Raw genomic sequence first — 23,629 nt, forward strand, 5'->3', positions numbered from 1 at the left:
CAGTCAAATATGGCAAAACAAAGCTGTCAGTCAATACCAAGGATAGACGTAGCACATGGTGTAGAACAGAGTACAAGTTTATCAACAATGGTTATCAACGTTGTCCCTTGTTTCCTTAAAAAGAATTGTCTATCTTATTAGATATTATAAAGTTGGACAAAACAGTAGAGAATAAGACCAATAAAACTTAGGCGTTGTAAACATTACAGGACTTCCAAAGAAGACAATAGTCAAACCAGAATGGGTATCTTAGTGAATCTTATTGTCTTCAAAGTAGTTGCCTATGTCTTCAAACTTGATACTATCATATAGAATGGAACAGAGTCTAATCAGTCAAAACAAGATCGTGGGAGTACTACAGGACTTCAAAACAAGTTAATAGGAAATCGAAAAGAGTTACTATTTATATATCCTAATTTTTTTGAATTTTTTCTTTAATTAAGACAAACATAAGAAATGACTAAATAATTTTTTTGAAACAATAAGGGGGAGATTGAGATAAAACAGGACATAACAATATAACAATAGAGGTCACAGCATGACTGTTTCAATAACCTAGTACTTCACCACCTTATAACCTGACTTAATAGTAGTTACCATAGTGTCTTTTTCCTTGAAATATTTGGGTAAAACTTCATATACTCTAGCTTCAAATATTTTCATATCAAGAAGCCCAGAATAAAGCCTTTCTAATTAATGAGTGAAAACTTTATAAGGCTTCAAGGCCACCTAATGGGGAATCATGATTACCACATATTTTTATATATTTGAATCATTACTTACATTAGGGAAACTATTCGGTATTCACACATGCGAGATTGATTTATTTCACTTATGAGTATGGTCTCAAGCTGTGCCCATTTATTGATAAATATCTCAATGTGATCCTTCTTTATAGCTGAATAATACTCCATTGTATAGAAATACCACAACTTTTTTATCCATTCCTCAGTTGATGGGCACTTGGGTTGTTTCCAAGATCTGGCGATTACAAATTGTGCTGCTATAAACATAGGTGCACATATATCACTGTGGTATGATGCTTTCAGTTCTTCTGGGAATATGCCTAGAAGTGGAATAGCTGGAATAAATGGGATTTCCAGTCCCAACTTTTTGAGAAATCTCCAGACAGATCTCCACAAAGGCTGTACCAGTCTACACTCCCACCAACAGTGCAGGAGAGTTCCTTTTTCCCCACAGCCTCTCCAGCATTTGTTGTCGGTTTTCTTGATCCTGGCCATTCTTTCAGGAGTGAGATGGTATCTCAGTGTGGTTTTAATTTGCATTTCTCTAATGACCAATGATGATGAGCATTTTTTCATGTATTTATTTTCCATTTGCATTTCTTCATCTGAGAATTGCATATTCATCTCAGATGCCCATTTTTGGATTGGATCTTTGAATTTCGGAGGTCTGAGTTTCTTTAATTCTTTATATGTTTTAGACAAGAGGCCCTTGTCTGAGAGAGAGTTCACTAAAATCTTTTCCCAGTTTGTGGGTTTTCTTTTCACTATGCTGGAGATTTCTTTTGACATGCAAAAACTTTTTAATAAGAAGTGGTCCCAGTTATTGATTCTGGGAAGTATTTCCCGTGCGGTTTGAGTCCTGTTCATGAATTCTTTACCTACTCCTATGTCTCCAAGGTTTCTACCTATTTTGTCTTCCAATAGATTTAGTGTTTCTGTTTTAATATTCAGATCTTTGACCCATTTAGATTTTAATTTAGTACATGGTGATAGACATGGGTCTAGCTTTAGTTTTCGGCAAATGGAGAGCCAGTTTTTCCAGCACCATTTATTAAAGAGACTGTCGTTCTTCCAGTGAACCTGCTTGGCTCCTTTATCAAAAATAAGGTGGTTGAGTGTGTTCGTAGTTGTGGTTGTATCTTCTAATCTATTCCACTGATCTTCAGCTCTGTTTTGATTCCAATACCATGTTGATTTTACTACTGTTGCTTTGTAGTATAACTTCAAGTCAGGGATTGTGATGCCTCCTGCTTTGTCTTTGCTGCTTAGAATTGCCTTTGCGATTCTAGGTCTCTTCTGGTTCCAGATGAAATTTAGGAGTGATTTCTCTAGATCTATAAGGTATGTTGATGGTATTTCTACTGGGATTGCATTGAATCTGTATAACAGTTTTGGGAGAATGGCTATTTTCACAATGTTTGTTCTTCCTATCCATGAGCAAGGGATGTCTTTCCATTTTCTGAGATCATCTTCAATTTCCTTTTTCAGTGTATTATAATTTTCACTGTATAAGTCTTTCACTTCTTTCGTAAGAGTAATTCCTAAATATTTCATTTTTTTGCTTGCTAATGTGAATAGTCCAGTTTCTCTTATTTCCCTCTCTGTAATTTTGTTGTTCGTGTATAGGAATGCTATTGATTTCTGAGTATTGATTTTGTATCCAGCCACATTACTGAATTTATTTATTGTATCTAAGAGTATTTCAATGGAGTTTAGGGGGTCTTCTATGTAGAGTATCATGTCATCTGCAAACAATGATAATTTAACTTCTTCTTTTCCTATCTTTACCCCTTTTATTTCTCTTTCTTGCCTAATTGCTCTGGCTAGTACTTCCAGTACTATATTAAATAGGAGTGGTGATAAAGGACATCCTTGTCTTGTACCCGATTTTAAAGTAAAGGCTTTCAATTTTTGGCCATTTAGTATGATGCTGGCTGTTGGTTTGTCATAAATGGCCTTTATTATATTGAGGTAAAGACCATTTATTCCAATTTTCTGTAAAGTTCTTATCATGAATAAGTGTAGGACCTTATCGAAGGCTTTTTCTGCATCTATAGAGATGATCATGTGATTCTTATTTTTGGCTTTATTGATATGGTGGATTACATTTATTGATTTGTGTATGTTGAACCATCCTTGCATTCCTGGGATGAATCCCACCTGGTCATGGTGTATAATCTTCTTGATGATTTGCTGGATCCTATTTGCCAATATTTTATTGAGGATTTTTGCATCTGTGTTCATTAGGGAGATCGGTCTATAGTTCTCTTTTATAGTTGGGTCTTTCTCAGGTTTTGGTACTAGAGTAATATTTGCTTCCAGGAATGACTTAGGAAGGATTGCTTCCCTTTCAATTTCATTGAATAGTTTGAGGAGTGTCGGCATTAGGTCTTCTTTATATTTCTTGTAGAATTCTGCAGTGAATCCATCTGGGCCTGGGCTCTTCTTGGTGGGCAAGGACCCAATTACATTCTCAATTTCATTAGCAGAGATTGGGTTATTCAACATTTTTATATCCTCTTGATCTAGCTTTGGTACTTCATATGCTTCTAAGAATCTGTCTATTTCTTCTGTGTTATCAAACTTTTGAGAGTAGAGGTTTTCGAAATAGGTGTTGATGATCCTCTGTATTTCTATTGGGTCTGTAGTGATTTCTCCTTTTTCATTTCTTATTGCATGAATTTGAGCTTTTTCTTTCCTTTTTTTAATAAGGTTGGCTAGGGGCTTATCGATTTTATTTATTCTTTCAAAGAACCAACTCTTTGATTCGTTGATTCTTTGGATTGTTTTCTTAGTCTCTATTGCATTGATTTCTGCTCTGATTCTTATAATTTCCTCTCTTCTTTTGGCTTTGGGCTTGACTTGCTCTTCTTTTTCTAGCTGTTTGAGGTGTAGCATCAAGTTATTTACTTGTATTCGTTCTGTTTTCCTGATGTGGGAACTCAGTGCAATAAATTTTCCTCTCAGAACGGCTTTCATTGCATCCCACAGATTCCGGTAAGTTGTATCTGCATTTTCATTTTCTTTTAGGTATTGTTTAATTTCTTCTTTAATTTCTTCTGTGACCCACTGATTACTCAAGAGTGTGTTATTTAGTTTCCATGTGTTTGCGGAATTTTTGCAGTATCCTTTGTCATTAATTTCTAATTTCAGAGCGCTATGATCCGATAATATGCAAGGGATGATTTCAACTCTTTTGCATTTGCTTAAATATGTTCTGTGAGCTAATATATGGTCTATTTTAGAAAATGATCCATGTACTGCTGAGAAGAATGTGTATTCTGATGTTGTTGGGTGGAACATTCTGTATATGTCTATCAAACCCATTTGTTCACAGGTGTGATTCAGTTCTGTTATTTCTTTGCTCATTTTCTGTCTGGTTGATCTGTCCCTTGGTGTCAGTGGTGTATTAAGGTCTCCTGTTACAATTGTGTTACTGATAATTTGAGTTTTCATTTCTGTTAATAATTGTTTTATATAACTGGGTGCTCTGGAGTTTGGTGCGTATATATTTAAGATAGTTATCTCTTCCTCTTGGAGTTTTCCCCTTACGAGTATGTAGTGACCTTCTTTGTCCTTTATGGTCATTGTTGGTTTAAAGTTCACGTTGTCTGCAAACAGAATGGCTACTCCTGCCTTTTTTTGGATTCCTGCTGCATGAAGAATTGTTTTCCATCCTTTGACTTTCAGTCTGTGAGTATCTTTCTGGGTTAGATGGGTTTCCTGTAAACAGCATATGGTTGGATTTTGTTTCTTGATCCATTCTGCTAGTCTGTTTCTTTTGATTGGTGCATTGAGACCATTTACATTAATGGTTATTACTGTTAAATGCTGGTTAATTGTAGGAATGTTATCTCTCTGCTGTTGCATCTTTATCTTTCTGTTCTGTTTAATTATTTGCTTTGCTTAGTGGTTTTTTCCTTTGTGTATCTAAACTGTCTTTCAATATTTTTTGCAGAGTTGGTTTGGTGTTCATGACGTTCTTCAGCTGTTCTTTGTCATGGAAGTATCGTATTGCACCATCTATTTTGAATGATAGTTTTGCAGGATATATCAGTCTTGGTTGGAAATCATTTTGCTTTAGGATCTGGAATACTTCACTCCATGCTCTTCTTGACTTTATCGTTTGTGCTGAGAAGTCTGCTGTGATTCTGATAGGTTTTCCTTTATAAGTGATTTGTCTTTTCTCTCTGACAGCTTTTAATAATCTATTCTTGTGTTGGATTTCTGGGATGGTGACTATTATATGTCTGGGTGTAGTTTTATTTTGGTTATGACTGTTTGGAGTTCTATATGCTTCACTGATCCTGATGTCAGTTTCTGATCTCATGCTTGGGAAATTTTCAGCTATTACTTCTCTAAATATCCTCCTGACATCCTTCATGTTGTCTCCCTCTCTTTCATTAATCCCTATCATTCTTATGTTATTCTTCATTGCATCGTCTTGCAGTTGTTGAATTGTTGTTTCCTGGTTCCTTGTTATTTTCAAAAGATCTTTCCTTTCCTGTTCACTAGCTGCAATCCTGTCTTCAAGGTCTGAAATTCTATCTTCACTTTCATTAAGGCGGTTTTTACAACTTTCAGTGGAGTTTTTTATTTCCTGTATATCTCTGTGCATCTGCATTATGTATTCTGTTTGTTTCTTATATTGCTCGTCTAGGGATTCTATCTTTTTGTTTAGTTCCTCCAATTTTTTATCTGTGTTTTCTTTAGATATATTTAGAATCTCTTTCATTTCTTTTATCATTTCTTCTTTTATCTGGGAGATTATTTCGAGTTTGAATTTCTTTAAAGCTTCCTGGAGTTGCTTGTCAATTTCAGTGGCTATTGTGTCCGATATATGAGGTGGATGGGATATATTTTCTTCTATATACATCGCTCCTAGGGTTTCTTGAGATGGGCTGGAGGTTTGAGGTTGTAATTTGGTCTTTCGTTTTGTCATTTTCCTATATTTCTGTGTTTCAAGTGTTACTTGAAAGCTTCCTCAGGATCTGTTGAAAATCCCCTTCTATGTTTGGAGCTACTGGGACTCTGGCGCCGCGCTACTCCAAGCCATTAGGCCTACAGAACCAGTGGCCCTCCTCTGCCTGCTCAGAACTCTGCAGTTCCAGACAAGCTGGGCCTCAGGGACACTGTGCGCCCACCTGCCCCTTGGAAGCTCCACAGTTCTTCGATCGCAGCCGGGTTAGGGTACTCACCACAGGCCGCAGTGCTTCAGGAACCTGTGGACCCTCCCTGGTTGCAGAGATATCCACAGTCCTCCAGACACGCAGAGAGGCCAGTGAGGGCACCCCAGATCTGCCCAGCTCCTCCTCTGCAGACCTATGACCAGGCGCGGCTGCTAAACAGGCTAGGCTAGGCTGGTTGTGTAGGCCAGCCCACCTATCGGGAGCTCAGCAGGTCTCCAAATGAAGCCTGGAATGGGGAGGCTAATGTGGAAGCCTCAAACCCACCTCTCGCCTTCACTGCACCTGGAAGCCTGAGGGAACTCCAGCAGTCTGGGCGCAGAAATCCAGAGTCCTCCAGACACGCAGAGAGGCCAGTGAGGGCACCCCAGATCTGCCCAGCTCCTCCTCTGCAGACCTGTGGCCAGGCGCGGCAACTAAACAGGCTGGGCTAGGCTGGTAGTGTGGGCCAGCCCACCTATTGGGAGCTCAGCAGGTCTCCAAATGAAGCCGGGAATGGGGAGGCTGATGTGGAAGCCTTAAACCCACCTCTCTCCTTCACTGCACCTGGAAGCCTGAGGGAACTCCAGCAGTCTGGGCGCAGAAATCCAGAGTCCTCCAGACACGCAGAGAGGCCAGTGAGGGCACCCCTGCACTGTATTACTTTGTGGTGCCTCCCCTCTGGGTCAGGTAAGCTGCTGTGGCCTGCACTGTGTTACTTTATGCAGCCTCCCCTCCAGATCAGTCAAACTTCTGAGGCTTCACTGCGTTAGTGTGGTTAGTGCGTACCACTGCTGTAGGGACTTGATTTTGGATAACCTATTGGGTCTCAGCCTGGTCACATGACCCAGGCCCTGCTCACTCCACCAATCCCATTTGGGAAGAGAACAATTGACTGAAATCACTGCTGCCCCTTGTACTTGCCAGTCCTGCCCGATCCCAGAATGTTGTCTGCCTGAGCCCCCATTTCTATGGAATGGCTCCACTCCTGTCACTCACCACAGGTCGATGTAGGTACCCTGCCAACTCAGCTCTCCATTTGGCTCACTGACCCCCGAACTCATTGTAACTGCGCCTCCAGTGAGTCGAAGCGGCGGGACCTCGGATGGCTCAGTAAGTCGCGGTGGGACCTTGGGAAGTCACGGTGGGACCTCAACAAGTCACGGCAGGACCTCAGATGGTCGGCAAGTTGCCTTAATTTCTTCTTGAGATGAGAGAATTCATCTCTATCTGTTTGGGGCTCCCCACTCTGTATTATGTTGAATTCTAAGTTGACTGTCTCAGGGAGTTTCTATAGCTAGTTGTTATCTATCCACCATCTTTGCTCCTGAGACCTGTATCAGGAAGTATTTCCTTAAAAGGAAACAACTCCCAAATCAGATTGATGAACCATGCAAAACTATCTTTCAAAATTAAGGGAGAAATCAGTTACTTCCATGACAAAGAACAACTGAAGAAATTCATGACCAATGTTATGGTTTATGTTCAGATGCCCCACCCACCCACCAAGCTTCATGTAATCATAGACACAGACAAATCTAGCATTTGTGATTAGTTCATTATCTAGCACTTGGACTGGTAGTATAAGTGCTACATGTGCTTGCAATTTGTGGCCACCATAAACTGCTGCCCCTCAGCCATGTCATTTTGCCTTGGAGCCAACTGAAGATGGGCTGAAATCTCCAACCTGTAAGAAATAAACCTCTTGATCCTCAACCTTGGGCATCAGGTATTTTGTTTCAACAATGGGAGAGAAAAGTCACTAAGACAGAATTTGGTACCAGAGATATGGGGTCATTGCTCTGGTTATGCCTGACCACATGGTTCAAGGGCCTTTGGAAATGGCTCATGGAAACAGTTTGGGAAGGTTGGAGATGTCACCTGAAAGAGTGGTGCTGGAACAGCTTAGGCTGTTCCATATGAGAGATTCTGGTCAGAGCTTAAAAGACAGCTGATTAGAAGCTTTCTGTCTTCAAAGACAGAAAGCTGATTACAAAGATTGCTGGTAAAGATGGGCTCAAGAGGTTTCTGCTAGGAAGAAGGACTAACTTGGTTGTTGGACTCCACATCATGTGTGTTATGGCTTGGCAAAATGTCTGCATTTTGTTCATGTCCAGAGACTTTGCCTGAGACTAAGATTAAGGGTGATGGGCTGATTAATCTGACAGAAGAAATTTCAATGCAGCTAACATTGAGGCAGTGGCATGGCTATTGTTGGGGCCTTTTAGCCAGATTTGTGTTGTGAATCAAGAGCAAAGAGCACAGCAGGGTGATTCAAAACATTATGAGTTTGATCAGAAAGCTGTCAACTGTAAAGATAGATCTGAGACCTCAATTGCTGAGAAGGAACAGAAAATAAAAAAGATGGTCTGGGGGCATCTTGGGAAGCAACAGGTCTCCACCTTTTGAAGCCTCAAAACTGCAAAAGTGAAAGATTTTGCTTGGAGGAGAAAGCCACAGAGCACCATGCTCCAGACTGGCAATGGAAGCCACAGAAGGTTCCAAAATGGCAGCAGCTGCACCAGATTCGAGTGGCAATGGCATAGAGAAGCTGTTCCTCAAATCAGGTTCAGAGAGCTCAGCAACCTAGGCAGTACAGCCAAGAGAGAGGAAAGCCTAGTTACTGCTCCATCTGGCAGCAGACTTTGGCAGCATCCACATGCCACTGGTTTTAGGCTAATGGAATTCTGAGATTAAGGCAGCTTTCACTCCAAGTTCAAAATGCCAAGGAGGCCAAGCAGTATGCCCCTGAGAGGGCAATGTGTAAAGCTGTATGTGAGAAGCCAAAGATGTAGTAGGTACCCAGAAGTTTGAAAAAGCCAGGAACATGGATCATCCAAGGAAAGCTGCAAAGATTGAGCAGTGGAGGCTTAAGAGAGAAGATGCAGGAGCTGAAATCCCTGGAAATGCCATGACGAGTAGAGTCACCCAAGCCTTTTGGAGCTTGCAACCAGATTGCTTCAGATGCTGAGCATGGAACTCCAGAATGTAATGTTTGTTCTGCTGGATTTTGGACTTGCTTTAGTTCCAATGTTTTAAATTCCCATTTGTAACTTTTGGAATGATAATATTATCTTGTGTCTTTTCATGTTGGAAGTGTTTAATCTTGTTTTCAGTTGTACAGGGGCTTACAGCTAAGAGTATCCCTTAAATCTCCAAGAAGACTTGGGACTTGGACTTTTCAGCAATGCTCAAACTGTCAGGACCTTGGCAACTTTTGGAGATGGACTAAATGTCTTTTGTATAAAGGATGTGCATGGGTCTTTGTGGGGGTCAAGGATGGAATTTTATGGTTTATGTTCAGATGTCCCCAAGCCTCATGCAATCATGGATACAGTCAAATCTAGCATTTGTGATTGGTTTGTTATCTAGCACTCAGATTGGTACTACACCCACTCAGAGGTGGAGCCAGCATACAGTGTAATGGTGGAAAGAAGGCATGTCCATCTCTTTTGCACAGTATGCACTTGCTATTTGTGGCCACCATGAACCACTGCCCCTCAGCCACATCATTTTACCTTGGAATCAACAGAGGATAGACTGAAACCTCCAACCTACAAGAAATAAACCTTACCTTCCCTAACTTTGGGTGTCAGATATTTTATCTCAACAACAAAAGAGAAAAATAACTAACACCACCACCAAACCAACACTACAAATAGTAAGAAAGATATTCTAGACAGGGATAAAAATGACCACAATTCAAATAACAACAGAAAGAAACCACCAAGCAGTTCAAGCAATTAAACAGAGGTTAAGAGTAAGGAACCAACATCAGCAAAATAACATTAAAAAGATAAGCCAATACATATCATTTAAACAGCCAACATCATACTAAATAGACAAAAATTGAAAGCTTTCAATCTAAAATCAGGAACAACACAAGTATGTCTAGTACCACCACTCCTGTTTAATATAGTTCTAGAAACGTTAGCCAGAGCAATTAGACAAGCGAAAGAAATAAAAGGAATAAGGTTAGAAAAGAAAGAAGTTAAATTATCATTATTTTCAGATGACATACTCTACATAGAATACCCCAAAAACTCTACCGAAAGTCTTCTAGAATTAATAAGCAAATTTAATATAACTGGATTCAAATTCATTTCTCAAAAATCAATAGCATCCCTGTATACAAACAACAAACTCATGGAGAGGGAAATTAGGGAAATGAAATCCTTCATAATAGCATCCAAGAAAATGAAATACATAGGAATCATTCTAACAAAGGAAATAAAAGCTCAACACACTGAAAACTACAGTTCTCTAAAAAAGGAGATAAGCTATCAGAAAATGAAACGATATTCACAGAGAGGAAAAGCCATTATGAAAATGACCATACTCCCAAAATTGTTACACAGATTTAACACATTCCAATCAAATACCATTAGCATATCTCACAAATCTAGACAAAACATTTCTAAATTTGATTTGGAAGCAGAAGAATCCTAGAGTAGCAAAGGAAATCCAGGGCAACAAAGGCAAGGCAGGAGGCATCACAATGCCTGACCTGAAATTACAAAGCTACTGTGATTAAAAAAAAAAATCAGCATAGTACTGGCAAAAAATAATCATACCTGCAGATCAGTGGAACAAATCAGAAGATGCAGAAACAACTACAAATACACTCAGTCACCTTATCTTTGCCCAAGGTGCCAAACATGTTCACTAGGAGAAAGATAGCCTCTTCAATGAGTGGTGCTAAAGAAACTGGCTTTCCACATGCCAAAGATTAAAACTTAACTCATGTTTATCATCATGCACTAAAACTAAAGTAAAAATTAATCAATGGTCTAAATATTAAAACAGAAACAGTAAATCTACTGGAAGAGAAATAGGTAGAAATATTGAAGACATCAAAGTAGGCAGAGAGTTCATGAACAAAACTCAAACTGCATAGAAGTATTTCAAAGAATCAACAACTGGATCTGATCTTATTAAAAAGTTTTTGCACATGAATAGAAATCACCAACAGAGTGAAAAGAAAACCCACAGAATGGGAAAAAATTTTAGCCAACTGTCCTCTCAGACAAAGGACTTCTATCTAGAATGGTCCCCCAAATTCAAAGATGCAATCCAAAAATGGGCATCTAAGACAAATACACCCTTCTCAGATAAAGAAATACAAATGGCAAATAAACATGAAAAAATGTCCAATGTCATTGGTCACTCAAGAAATACAAATTAAAACAACTACCCCAGAAAGAATAGCTATCATCAAGAAATCAACTAATAACAAATGCTGACAGGGCTGTGGGGAAAAAGGAACTCTTCTCCACTGTTGAGGGCAGTGTAGGCTGATATAACCATTGTAGAAATCAGTGTGGAGATACCTCAAAAAACTAGAGTTAAAGGTCCCATTCAACTGAGCTATTCCCTTTATGGGTATTCTCCCAGAAGAATTAAAGACATCATACCACAGCATTATATGTGCACTCATGTTTACTGCTAAACAGAAGTTTAGCGGTACAATTGTAATAGCTAAATCTTGAAAACAACCCAATGCCCATCGGCCAAGAAATGGATAAAAGAGACATGGTATTTCTATACAATGTAGAACTACTCACTTATAAAGAAGGATAAACTCAAGGCTTTTATAGGTAAATGTTACAATTATAGGCATTACTCGTAAGTGAAATAAATTATACTCCCATATGTAAACATCACATTGTTTCCCTAGTATAAGAAACTGAAAGAGTAAATAAGATCCGAAATATACAATACATGTAGTAAAAGGGAAAGAAACTCCTCTAAAGGAAAGAACAACTGGGGTAGGGAAAGGAGACAAGGAAGGGAAAAGAAAAATATACACATGTACAACACAGCTAAGATAATTACATTTCTTAATAATTCATTGAAAAGAATGGTTTGTGTTTATATTGTTTGATCAAATATGCGTGCCTATATATTGTAATCCAAGCAACTACTGTGAAGATAACAATGCACAATATATTAACCATCATTAATTTCCTATTATCTTGTTTGGAAACTCTGAATCATTGTTTTATTGGTTTCTTTTCTCTTTAAAATAAAAAAAACAAAATCAGGACACCAGTAGTTATAATGCAATGGCAAGCAGAAACACTCATAGGCAGGTTTCTTAAACACAGCTTTGTCAATCCCCTTGAAATACTTGAAATACTCCATTCTCCTAATAGTAATTAGGAGAAAATGTCAGATGGTACATGGTATGTTATAGTTTCTAGCTAGATGTCACCCAAAGCCTGGAGCATTTCAGAGTTGGCTGGAGCTAGAATGTGTGATGCTGTTGCAGGAAAAATTGCTTCAAGAGTACCCAGGAGCTCAGTAAGAAAGGAAATCTTACTGATGCAGGAAGACCCCAGAACAGTAATCTTCAAAGTTTGAGGTGGTGATTATTTTTAATTTTCTGGGCAAAGAAGATATAAGGTCTCAAAAGAAAAAGCTTAGACCTTCCTTCAGAGAATTCAAGGCTTAGGATATATGCTTATTTCTAAGACACAATTATCTAGCAAATGGACCCAGGCTATCCATGATCTTGAAGACCCAGCCATTAGGTGACAACTTTATTCTTTCCTGAGAATGGCTGGATTAGATACCCAATTTTGGACTAGTGGCAAAATCTTTACATGCAGCTGTCAAGGTCCCTGAGTTCAACTCTCTAAAATAGACAAAATTGATCAAAAATGTTTTTCAAGCAGTGAACATGCCCTCACCCAGACTCTGCCACTGAGAATTCCAGACTTTATCTTTGTTGCAGAACAGAGAGTTAGGGCAATTGCAGCCATAGTTATGCTAACAGAAATAACTACAAAACTTATTCTGGAACAAGAATTACAGACAATAGGTCATTCATGGAAGACAGGAGAGGAGTTTACCAAGTGCCAAGCCATGCTCCTCGGCACTCTTGAGATTATCCTGAAGACTTAACCCCAGCTCAATGGTGCCTACAGAATACAGATGTTAGTGCAAGTAGACAGGATAACAGACATCTGTCCTTCCAAAATACTGAGGAGGATGGAAACAGCTCTGTCTGAGAGAGACATCAAAAGGGAATGGCCAGATTCTGCTGAATCTAGATACCAGTTTTGGATTGATGGCAAAATCTTTATATGAGCCCATCAAGGACCCTGAGTCTAAGCCTCTAAAATAGACAAAATTGGTTGAAAATATTTTTAACCAGTAAACATGCCCTCATGCCATGCAGTTGCTAGTTCATGACAGGTCAGTAAGATTCATTCTCTGCCCCTCTCCCACTATCTGTTCAAAAAATAGAATTTACTGAACCAAATTGAGCTTTGATAATAGAAAAAAAAAGAGTCTGAACATTTGCACAGATTCCAGATATGCCTTTCTGATACTACATTCCCATGCAGCAATTAGGAAAGAAAAAGGCTTATTAACTAACAAACAAGCATCTGTAAAATGTAAGTAGGAAATCTTAGAACTCCTGGAGACAAGTCGCTATCACTCATTGCAAGGAATACAAAAAGGGCATGTCTAAAATCTCCTTGGGAAATCAAAAGGCTGACAAAGAGGCAAAAAGGAAAGTTTTACATCTCATCAAGACACTAGACTTGTTCCAAATTCCTCAGGAACCACTGAAAACAATCCATATTCCCCAGGAAGATGGTGAGCCTTGGGGTAAGGAGATCATGGTGGTATTTAGAAAAGAAGACTGTCACTCCTCAACAGACATAGTGGAAGGCTAAACTTTAAAAAACTTCATGGTAGCTGGGCATGGTAACACATGCCTGTAATCCCCAGCACTTGGGCGCTCAGGCAGAAAGACTGACAAAAGTTAAGGCAAGCCTGGGCTATGTGGCAAAACCTTGTCTCAAAAAACCAAAATAAAAAAAGAAAGAATTTTTAAAAATTTAATTAAAACTTCATGATTCTTCATACATGGGAAGAGATGATGCTATGTGGAGAATAGTCATTCAGATTTTTGCCAGGCCAGGCTTCATGATGACCGCTCATCAGATCTATCAGCCCCACCCTGTCTATACCCACAATAACCCTGGAAAGTCCAGAGCACCTACCTACTTGGTTAAAGCCTGTACAGAGAAAAGATCATACCCTAGAGGAAACTACCAGTTGGATTTCACTCACATGCCACCATGTGGAGGATTTAAACAAATATCCTGATTGACACTTTTATAAGGAGTAGTAAAGCATTTCCTACTCACTGTGGAAAGACACCTAAGGAAACTGTCCATCAGTTCACACTATCCCTGTCCCTTCAGAGTGACTATGGACCTTCTGTTCCCTCTCAAATAACTCAAGGTAGCAAAGGCTTTAGTAATAAAATACTATCTCCTCTCTGCATAGAGATTTCAGTCCTCTGAGTCAAAAGGACCAACTGGACCCTAAAGTGGACCTTGGCAAATGTTGCTAAGAGACTTCTGAACCTTGACTCAGATTACTGCCAATGGCCCTTACAAGAATTTGAAACAGCCCAAAGCCAAGCTAAATAAGAATCCATGTGAAATGCTGTATGGGAGGCCTTTACTACCTTCTCACATGGTGATAGATATGCAGGCCTCCAAACTTTTAGTCTTGTCAAACTGGGCCAAATTCAGCAAGCAGCAAAACAAAAATCCTACCAACTCATTGTCATGGAGGATCTCTTGTCTGCCCTGGAGACCAAATGCTTCTTAAAGCCTAGCAGGAAGGAACTCCTGCAGGCTAGCTAAGGCCAACATAGAAGGATCCCCTCCCTGTCACATTAGCCATCCTAACCATCCTAAAATTTGCTCTTGAAGATAAATGGATTCACCTCTTTGGGATCAAGCCAGCTACACCTGAGTCATATAAGACAACCGACAGCTAGGAAAAAGAGACCAAATATTCTTGTGAACCTGTAAAGGACCTCAAATACTTCTTCAAAAAGAAATAAAAAGATTCAGCCACAGACAAGTCATCCTCTAGTGAGCACAAATAATAATCATATTCCTAAATTCTTTGACATAATTTTAGTTGCCCTAAATGATTGTGACATTCTCTTAGATCCTGACCTATTCAAAAGCTTCCTTTGGGGTTTTCTATTACAGGGAAATTTACTGGATTATACTGAGAAAAGAAACTAAGGCTTTCTTCAAGTTATTACCAATGAGTTAGCCCAGGATAAGTGGGCACTTATTCTAGGGTGAGGATTTTTACTCTGTACTTTCATCTGGTTACTTTCTTTTCTACTCCAGCTCACTCTCTAGTCCCACACACAATGTTCTTTTTCCATCAAAAATCCTAACATTGGGCCAAGCATGGTGGCACACACCTACAGTTCCCAGCACTTGGGAGACTGAGGCATAAGGATTGCTGCAAGTTAGAGACCCAGATGGGCTATAAAATTGGTTCAAGGCCAGCCTGAACTGCATAATGAAGCCATGTCTCAAAATTACCAAAAAAATCCTAACTCAGCTTATAAAATCTACTTTCCACTTGTCTGAATTTGCACTTTAATATTACCTATAATCACTATCCAACTTTTTTCTTCCACCTAAAAAAAGAACTCACAGTCTCTTATAAATAAAGTCCACAAGATTGCTGGCTATCCATATCCCTTCCTCCCAACTGAACTACCCATGCATATCCTGCAGATCCTTCCAACTACATTCTTCTTAAGATATCTTAACACACTCATTTCCAATGGAATCTTCAACTCTCAAGGATATATTACTCCCTCCAATTCTCTTGTTCAAGACCCGATAGCCATATTAAAAGCCAGTAACTCATAACCTCTGTCTACCTAGTCAATATTTTGTCACTCATGCTCCAAACTACACACAGGCCATAGATCATCCTAAATACTCAGCTCTCGTGGGCAACGTCACATGCTGTCACTTTGCCCATATCTTAAACCACAAGTTTAGAGGCTCTTTCTCCAGCACAACAATTTCTGCAAACCAATCTGAATTTCTGTTTTTTCTACTTCAAAAGGCCTCCTGACACACAAGATAAAATGTTTGTCTTATATCGGGGAAGACCACTGCCTTCCCGAGTCCTTGATATAAGCCCCTGGATGACTGTTGCTGGTTCTACCCACTCACTCATTGTTTCTTTGCCAGTGCATCACTTTCTTGTCAACCACACACAGTTTCTCCTCAACTCACTGAAACAATACTTCTTTCAAAAACACAAGACCCAGGTACGTCCAAGCTACAACCTTCCTCTTTACAGCCACTAACAGAAATGGCATTTGTCACTCAACATTTCTTTAGGGAAGACACCTCCTTCACAACTTGATTTGCTGCTTCTCTTACTACCTCAGGTGCATTTTTATTTGCAGAAATCAAGCTGTCCTATAACTTACAACTGGACAAGTGTTTGTATCATGGATTATCTGACCTCTGATATGCAAATTGTTCCCAATTTCCAGCCTTTCCACCTCCATCTCACCAAAAACAGAGGTTACTGTATTTCTCCTCTTGGAGGCCTTGAAGGTCACCATGTAAATAGGGGCCAGAGCTGCAGGGCTGGAAATGGCCTCACACATACCACAACTTCTCCCTTGAGCTCTCTGAAGGCCTTACAAGATGAAATAGATTCTCTAGCTGTGGTGGCCCTTTGAAATTGCAGAAGTTTAGGTGTGCTAACAGTGGCACAGCTAGCTTTGAGAGAACAATGCTCCCCAAGGGAGTTGAGCCCTATTACTAACCATGGCAACTGGCTTGTTTACACATACTCCATTGGTTGTCTTCTTTTCCCTGCCTCAGTTTCCCCAATCCTCTGTCAATATTTTCCAAATAAGACACCTACATGTAGATTCTTATCTTGATATCTGCTTCTCATAGAAGCCAATCAAGAAAACAGTGCCAGGGGGTGGTCTCAGGAAGCCATCTTCAGGACAGGATTCTACAGTTGAATCACTTGACTGCCAGACGATAACAATAACCACACTTTTTAGGCCTAAATAGGATGGTGACGACTCTGAGAAGCTGTAATGTTACATTTACTAAGCCTCTAACTTGTGGTAGATCAGAAAAAATAATGTAGAAGAAAAGACAGATCCTTCTGAGAAAAAATAAAACTCTGAACAAGCTTATAAAGTATATATAAATAAAAATATAAACAGTAAGAAAAACTAAAAGGATAATTAATAAAGAGGTAAAAGACAAGTTATTGCATCTTTCCTATCACTAATTAAAAAAAAGTCTAACACTTAGTATATCTCTGGATTATAAACCACATAACATATTTACCAAAATTTTCCCAAAACCATTTATTAAGCCTTTGCTCCAGATAAAAGTTTTAAGTGGACCCAGGGCAATAGATGGCTCTATCATACTACAAATTTGGATACAAGCAGTACTGCTATTTAAGCTAAAAGATCCAAAGGTGCTGGAAGCATCCACAGTCCAAAACAAAGTCCTGTGGATTCTCTGGCTGACCCTTACTGGAAAAACAGTACAATCTTTGCTGTCTGTAAAAGGAAATTGTTAACTGTTACAAAGGCAGATCCTGGCATGATACGAAGGCCTAACATGCACTGAGTATCTCAATAAGGTACATCAAACCACTATGCAATTGGAGATGCTCATTATAAAATGAGAACTGTCAGCCACCAAGTGGTGAAGCTGAAATGTCACAGCAGCAGCTCATCATGTGACGGACCATCACTTCCAGGACTTGACCTGAGTGGATCTGAAAAGAACAAATAAGCTAAGCAGGGAGGCCCAGACCCTCGTCTTGCCCAGCCCTGCTGCAGTGATTGCATTCTCTCCACTCATACACACAGCTTGCATTCTCTCCACACATACATACATACATACACTTCACCAGGAAGTGAAGGAGGGTGAAACCTAGCCCTGATCCACAATTTAATTAGCCTGACTTATTAGTTTTGCTGAATGTATTGGCATAATAAAGTCCCATGTAAGACAGTGAAAGACAGTAGTGAGTGGATATCACTCAGTGGGTTAATGAAAATGCTGGCTAATGAAGATTGGTGGGAGAAATTATCATAAAGGCAAGAAATTCTGAGCAACAAATGTTGCTTCTTTATAATTTCTTCTATAGCCAGGCCAAACTGTCTTATCATTAGTCTAAGAAATTATTAGATAAAATGGGATCCGAATGTAGACATTATTTAGGGACTACAGCATTCTAGCAGTCAACTGGAAAATACTTATGAAGGACTTACCTGTTTGTACATGTAGAAATGAGCACCAAATTAAATCTTAAAACACAATCCTTGCCCATGAAGAACTCCTATTTTAAAATCTCCATTGACCTCCATCATCCACACATTCTATGAGCGCATCATTGAGGAAAAGCTAATTGTCTGGATGCCATCTTAAGGACTGGGGCTTCTAGAACCATAAAATGTACATGGTTGCAAACACACACATGCAGGTGCACACAGAAACATGTACACACCCCACCTCTACACAAAACATACCTGTTGTAACTTCTGACAACACTTCTGGATTTCTTCTAAGACTACTGAAGTTATAGCATAGGATCCTTTCAACTATCTCTGATTCTCTCTCTCTCTCTCTCTCTCTCTCTCTCTCTCTCTCTCTCTTTCTCTCTCTCTCTCACCTCTATCTATCTTCTATCATTTGTCACTTCTACAGTGATTCAGATCTCATATAGGGAAGCTTGCCTTCTACTAATGTTAGTATGCTACAGATCAGTGGTGATGAACCTTTCTCTTGGCACACAACTAATTTGCCCCAGCAGCCAAGCACTGACTATTCAAGTTTAATTGCAGTGTTGGCACTTGGTGATAAATACGTGAGCTTTGGGTTGCAATTTGAGCACTCAGTCTCTAAAAAATTCACCATTAAAAATGATATCCTTACTATTAAAGATAAATATGACTACAGATTTCATGTTGAAATATCAAGTTTGGTTTTGGGTAGTTCATGTATGATATGACTATACTACAGTAGATTGAATATTAGTGTCTGAAGTTCAGATAAGTATAGGATTCATCTTCATGCTGAGAAGATGGCCCTGAAGATGACTGGGTGCGATTCATTTAAAAACTTTTATTGATAAAAGAGAGATGTTCAAGGTCTGAGCCTAATGGCACTGTATCATTCAAAAGACAGATCAGTGAGAAAAATAGCAGAAAGAATAGTAAAAGAGAACATCTATTGACAGAGGAGGATAAATGAGATTTCCTGGAGGCCAGGTGAAGAATTGTTTCAAGGAGGAGTTTTACATGAATAGTCTGTTGTTTGCTACTGATAGGTTAGATGAGACTAGATTTAGGATCTATAGTATAGATTGGTAATGATGAAACTTTCAGAGACTCAGTGTCCAAACTGCAACCCAAAGCCACTTATTTATCACAAAGTGCCAACACTGCAATTAAATCTGAATATCTGATGCTCAGGTGCCAGGAGAATCTGCTCACATGCATACGGAGTGGACTTTGCATGCCCACTATGACACGCGTGCTATACATTCACCACCACTGCCACAGATCCTTTCCCTCCTTCTGTTCACCCTGAGAAAGGAGTAATTGTTGCTATGTCAAGATTTTGGTTGTCCTTGCTCACTGCATAAATGACTCTGGAATATATTTCCAAACAAACATTCATTTTTTTATTTTCCTTATTTCTGGGCTTAGTGCCACTCAAATGCTTGAGGGTACCAAATATCCCAAGTTTCTTGTAAATGAATGTAATAATCCTAAATTTGTTTATCATAGTCCCAGCAGTGATGAATTTGCAAGCCCATGCTTTTATTAAGAAAGGATATAACAAACGGTTCTTGAACATCTCTCGCTTCTATAGAATCACTTGTCTACACACTGTTGCTACTTGTTTGATGTACTCATTTATTTAATGGGCATTTGCCAAGTTTCTACTATCTTTAGAGCTCTTTGTTAGACACAGGAAATATAAAATAAGTAAAATACAATCTATCTTTTTAAGGAACCTACAGTCTATGGAGAAAACAAGCAAGCACATAACTAATTTTATATGATTTGATCAATATTATCGCAGAAATAGACACAAGCCAAAGTAAGAACTTAGAAGAGGACAGATCCCTTGCAGAATAGGAAAAAATCAATCTGGACCATATGTTGATAGAAAGTAGAAGTGTTCTAAGACAAAAAGCTATGAATTGGAAAGGGAAGAAATTACAGTGTCATTGCACAAAAACACTCCAGAACAATATATCCAGTAAAGGAGGTGTATACATCTGAGTGAAGGAAATAGGCTCAGGAGAAGTGCAAGGTCACAATCTAGAATGACACTGTGTACCCTATAGAGACTGGAGAACCATTTACAGACTTTATACATGACGGCAGCATGATCAGACTTTTACTTTACAAAATCACTCTGTATACAATATAGAAAATTGGAGAAAGGTAAGCTGAGAAACCAGATGACAAGTTAGGAGAAATAAAAGCCACAAGCTAGTAACAACCAGAGGAAATTTAGTAGCAAAAGAGATGGACTAGAGAAACATTTTAGGAGGTAAAACAAATAGGTTCAAGTGATTGTATGTGGAGAGCAAAGAAACAATGGAGGTGAAATTAACAAAGGAAAGAGTCAAACTTGACACCCAGAAGTCCAGCATGACAAACGGACAATGGCTTTGGCTTCCTGGACTAAGTAAAAAAGATTTGGAGGCAGGGAAAGGTTTGGAAAACAATGGAAGAATTTATTTTTAGAAATGCTGAATGTCAATAGCCTATAGAATATCCTATTGGACTTTAGAGGAGATTGCAGTTTCAGGAGAAAAATCAGTGCTAGACACATAGGACACATAGCTTTTCAGGAGTTGCTAATTTCTTTTTCTGTTGCATAAATTTAAGATGTACCTGATATTTTGATACAAATATGTGCAGTGAAGTGATGATCACAGCAAAGTATTACACAGGTATAACTGCTTTAAATAAAACTTTCCTGAAATTGCCATTTGAAATAGAAACCACACACTTGTATCTCATTTAGAAATGAATGTTAATTAATTAATTTTTTAAAAAGAAATGAATATGTAGAAACTCTGCCCAAATGGAGACTAACATTAAGGATTATTCAGGTACTAAGATAATTAGCCCTGTCTTCTAAGGTTAGTCCATATAATTACTCCAAATGAAATTATGTTATCATTTTTAATTTTAATTTTAAAGGGAATAAAACAGAACAATAAACTCTATTGAAATAGCAATAATACAGTAGGAAATCTTAAACAGTTACTATATTGCATATTGTCCTCTAAATAGCTGCTCAGACTACCATCTTATTAGGTTTGCAAAGTCAATCAAACAATAAACTGGTTATTCAAGGAGGAGGCTGTTCTCTCCCCAGCGCACCGCTTGCTGGCTCACAGGTAGGGAGGGATTTAGCTTCCTTCCTAGTTCTCCCCACCCGTGCTCCTTATGTTATCATTTTTATCTTTTTCATTAATCAAAACCAATCTCTCTTCTCCTTTTGAATGTATTCCTTTACACACTATTCTTACTATATTTCCTAATTAATGTAATCCAAATATCCATGGCCTTCTGTATTTAGCTCTGACTTTACTCCTGATATCTTAGGCAAAGGAGATACACTGTCCAGATCTGGGGTATTACTTTTCAATTTGTGTTATTGCAAATTTTTAAAATTTATACTAACTTTTAAAATTTATACTAAATGAAACAATTGTGTCAACCATTAAAATAAATATTTAAATCTGATAGTCATCCTACCTTTTTAAATGTTTCCTTCAAACAATAAGTACTGATCTAAAAGAATAATATAATTGCCTCATGATGTGGGCAGTTTCCCATTTTATAACATATTCATTATTGTCTTACACAAATTCTATAATTCAGAGAATGATGGATTTTTTTAAAAAATGACAACAAAAACTTGGTAAAAATCAAAACTTATTCCTGAATCTATTTAAAAAAATATTTGGATTTTAAAGTACAATCCAGTTCTAACCACATCACAATTGGTAGATACTTATACAAAGAGCTTATATGAGAATTATTGGACATTAAGAAAGTCACTTCCTGCATATGAATATGTGATTATGCTTCAAGATACATAAAGTCACCCACAGTTGAAAACACGCTAAAATAACAAAGATAGTTTAAAATGTTATTTTCATTATGAATTTCTATTCTATTTTAGGTAATTCTGATCTTCACCTACTTTTAAAAGAGATACATTATTTTAATTTAAATTTTTATTTCCTAAAATTCCTATATATAGAAAATTAAGAAAGTATATCACTGACAAATATAATAGTTTCTACACTCAGAAAATTCCTAGGAGGGCTTTACATTTTCATCTCAAAGAGGAAAATAAAATAGTCATGTTTAAATTCATGTGCCTAATTAAAGTAGATAAGAAGGATTTAAGATTTGTTCACTAATGTAAAAACTGTTATCATGAACATAGGAAAGATAAGAAAGATATTTCAAGGCCACTAAAAGAACTTCATAGTACTATTTTTCATTTCTCCCATATCATTTCTAAGTTGTCAAAGAAGGAAATTAATATTTTTAAGCAACCACCTAGTCATATAATAGTACACACCACCTAATTTAATCCTTTCAATCTACATTATTAGCTCCCATTTCATAAAAGAAAAAAGAAACATGTAGGCCTTGTGGTGGTTTTAAAATATGTTCAGGAATCCACAGCAAGGTAGAGTCCAATTCTTTTCCCTGAGTACAGGTGCATAAGGCAGTCACAGTACAGAGTGTTAGGTCAGTACCTGTAGCTCATAGTAGACACTGAGACTTCCTCCTTGCTTCCCCTGTGATGGCACACCTGGTGCACACTATCCTCCATGTCTTCAGCATACCCAGGCAGCCTGTATGAGTCACTCAGGTTTCCACAGTGCAATATCAGGTCCTGAGAAACTGAAACAACAGAAATTAACTTCTCCATTCTGGAGATGAGGAGGTCCAAGTCCTAGGTACTGGCCATTCCGGTCCTGAATCAGAGAAAAGTGCAGGTGGCCACCTTCTTGCTATGCCCTCATATGGCAGGGATAGAGCAAGCTCTGCTGCCTCTCCTTCTTTTTATAAGAACCCAGCCCTATCAGATTAGACATCAGCCCATATGATCTCATTAAAACTTTTCACCTCCTCCCAGCTCTTGCTGCCTGGAGTTGCATTAGAAGGAGGGCTGTGACATATGAATTAGGGGCTGAGCACTCAGTTAGTAGCACAGCCCTATGAACTGAGCACTCAGTTAGTAGCACAGCCCTATAAAAACAGATAACTTAGCAAGGACCTACCTGAGGTGCCTTGCCCTCAGCCACAGGAGTTTCCCAGTTTAGAAGCACTTCTTCCAGCTCTAATCAAGCCTTCAGAGGCCTGTGGCCCCCGCTGGGATTTTGAAAGATGCTGAACCTGAACCATCTCGTTTAGCTGACTCTAAATATCTTAATTCTCAGAAACTGTATGGAAAAAAATCAGCATCTGTTATCTAACAGTTAAGTTTGGGGTAACTTGGAACAGTAGTAGATAATAAATATAAGCAGTTCTCAGTGAGTAAATGATAAAACAGGTCAGAAGCCAGATTTTTCTGATGAGTGAAACATATACTCTTTTATCTACCCATGTGGTTTCCTCAGTATTTATATAAAAGTTCATCCATCTGTTGTGACGCTTTATACATGCCACCTCAGTTAACCCTCAAAACTACCTTGAGAAATTTAGAAGTTCACTTTTAATTAAAGAAGTTTTAAGTAAAATTAAAGATAAGATATGACATTACAGAGGTGGTTCCACCTCTAGAGAGTGCTCTCATCTGTCTAATCCACTGTGACCAC

General features: G+C 38.5%; 1 long non-coding RNA gene across 1 annotated transcript in view; it reads right to left on the reverse strand.

Annotated features, from left to right (window-relative positions):
• The window catches only part of LOC134470969 (uncharacterized), a 32,264-nt gene extending 9,047 nt beyond the window's left edge, over positions 1-23,217 (reverse strand). The window contains exons 1-2 of the long non-coding RNA XR_010040263.1: positions 23,093-23,217; positions 22,565-22,712 (exon numbers count right to left, since the gene is read on the reverse strand). This is a non-coding gene — a long non-coding RNA (uncharacterized LOC134470969). The remainder of the gene's footprint in view (positions 1-22,564; positions 22,713-23,092) is intronic.
• Between the last annotated feature and the right edge of the window lie 412 nt (positions 23,218-23,629).

This window comes from Cavia porcellus, unplaced genomic scaffold (assembly GCF_034190915.1).
Source record: "Cavia porcellus strain 051 isolate PalLab524CR breed Dunkin Hartley unplaced genomic scaffold, mCavPor4.1 scaffold_1, whole genome shotgun sequence".
NCBI classification, from domain to species: domain Eukaryota; kingdom Metazoa; phylum Chordata; class Mammalia; order Rodentia; family Caviidae; genus Cavia; species Cavia porcellus.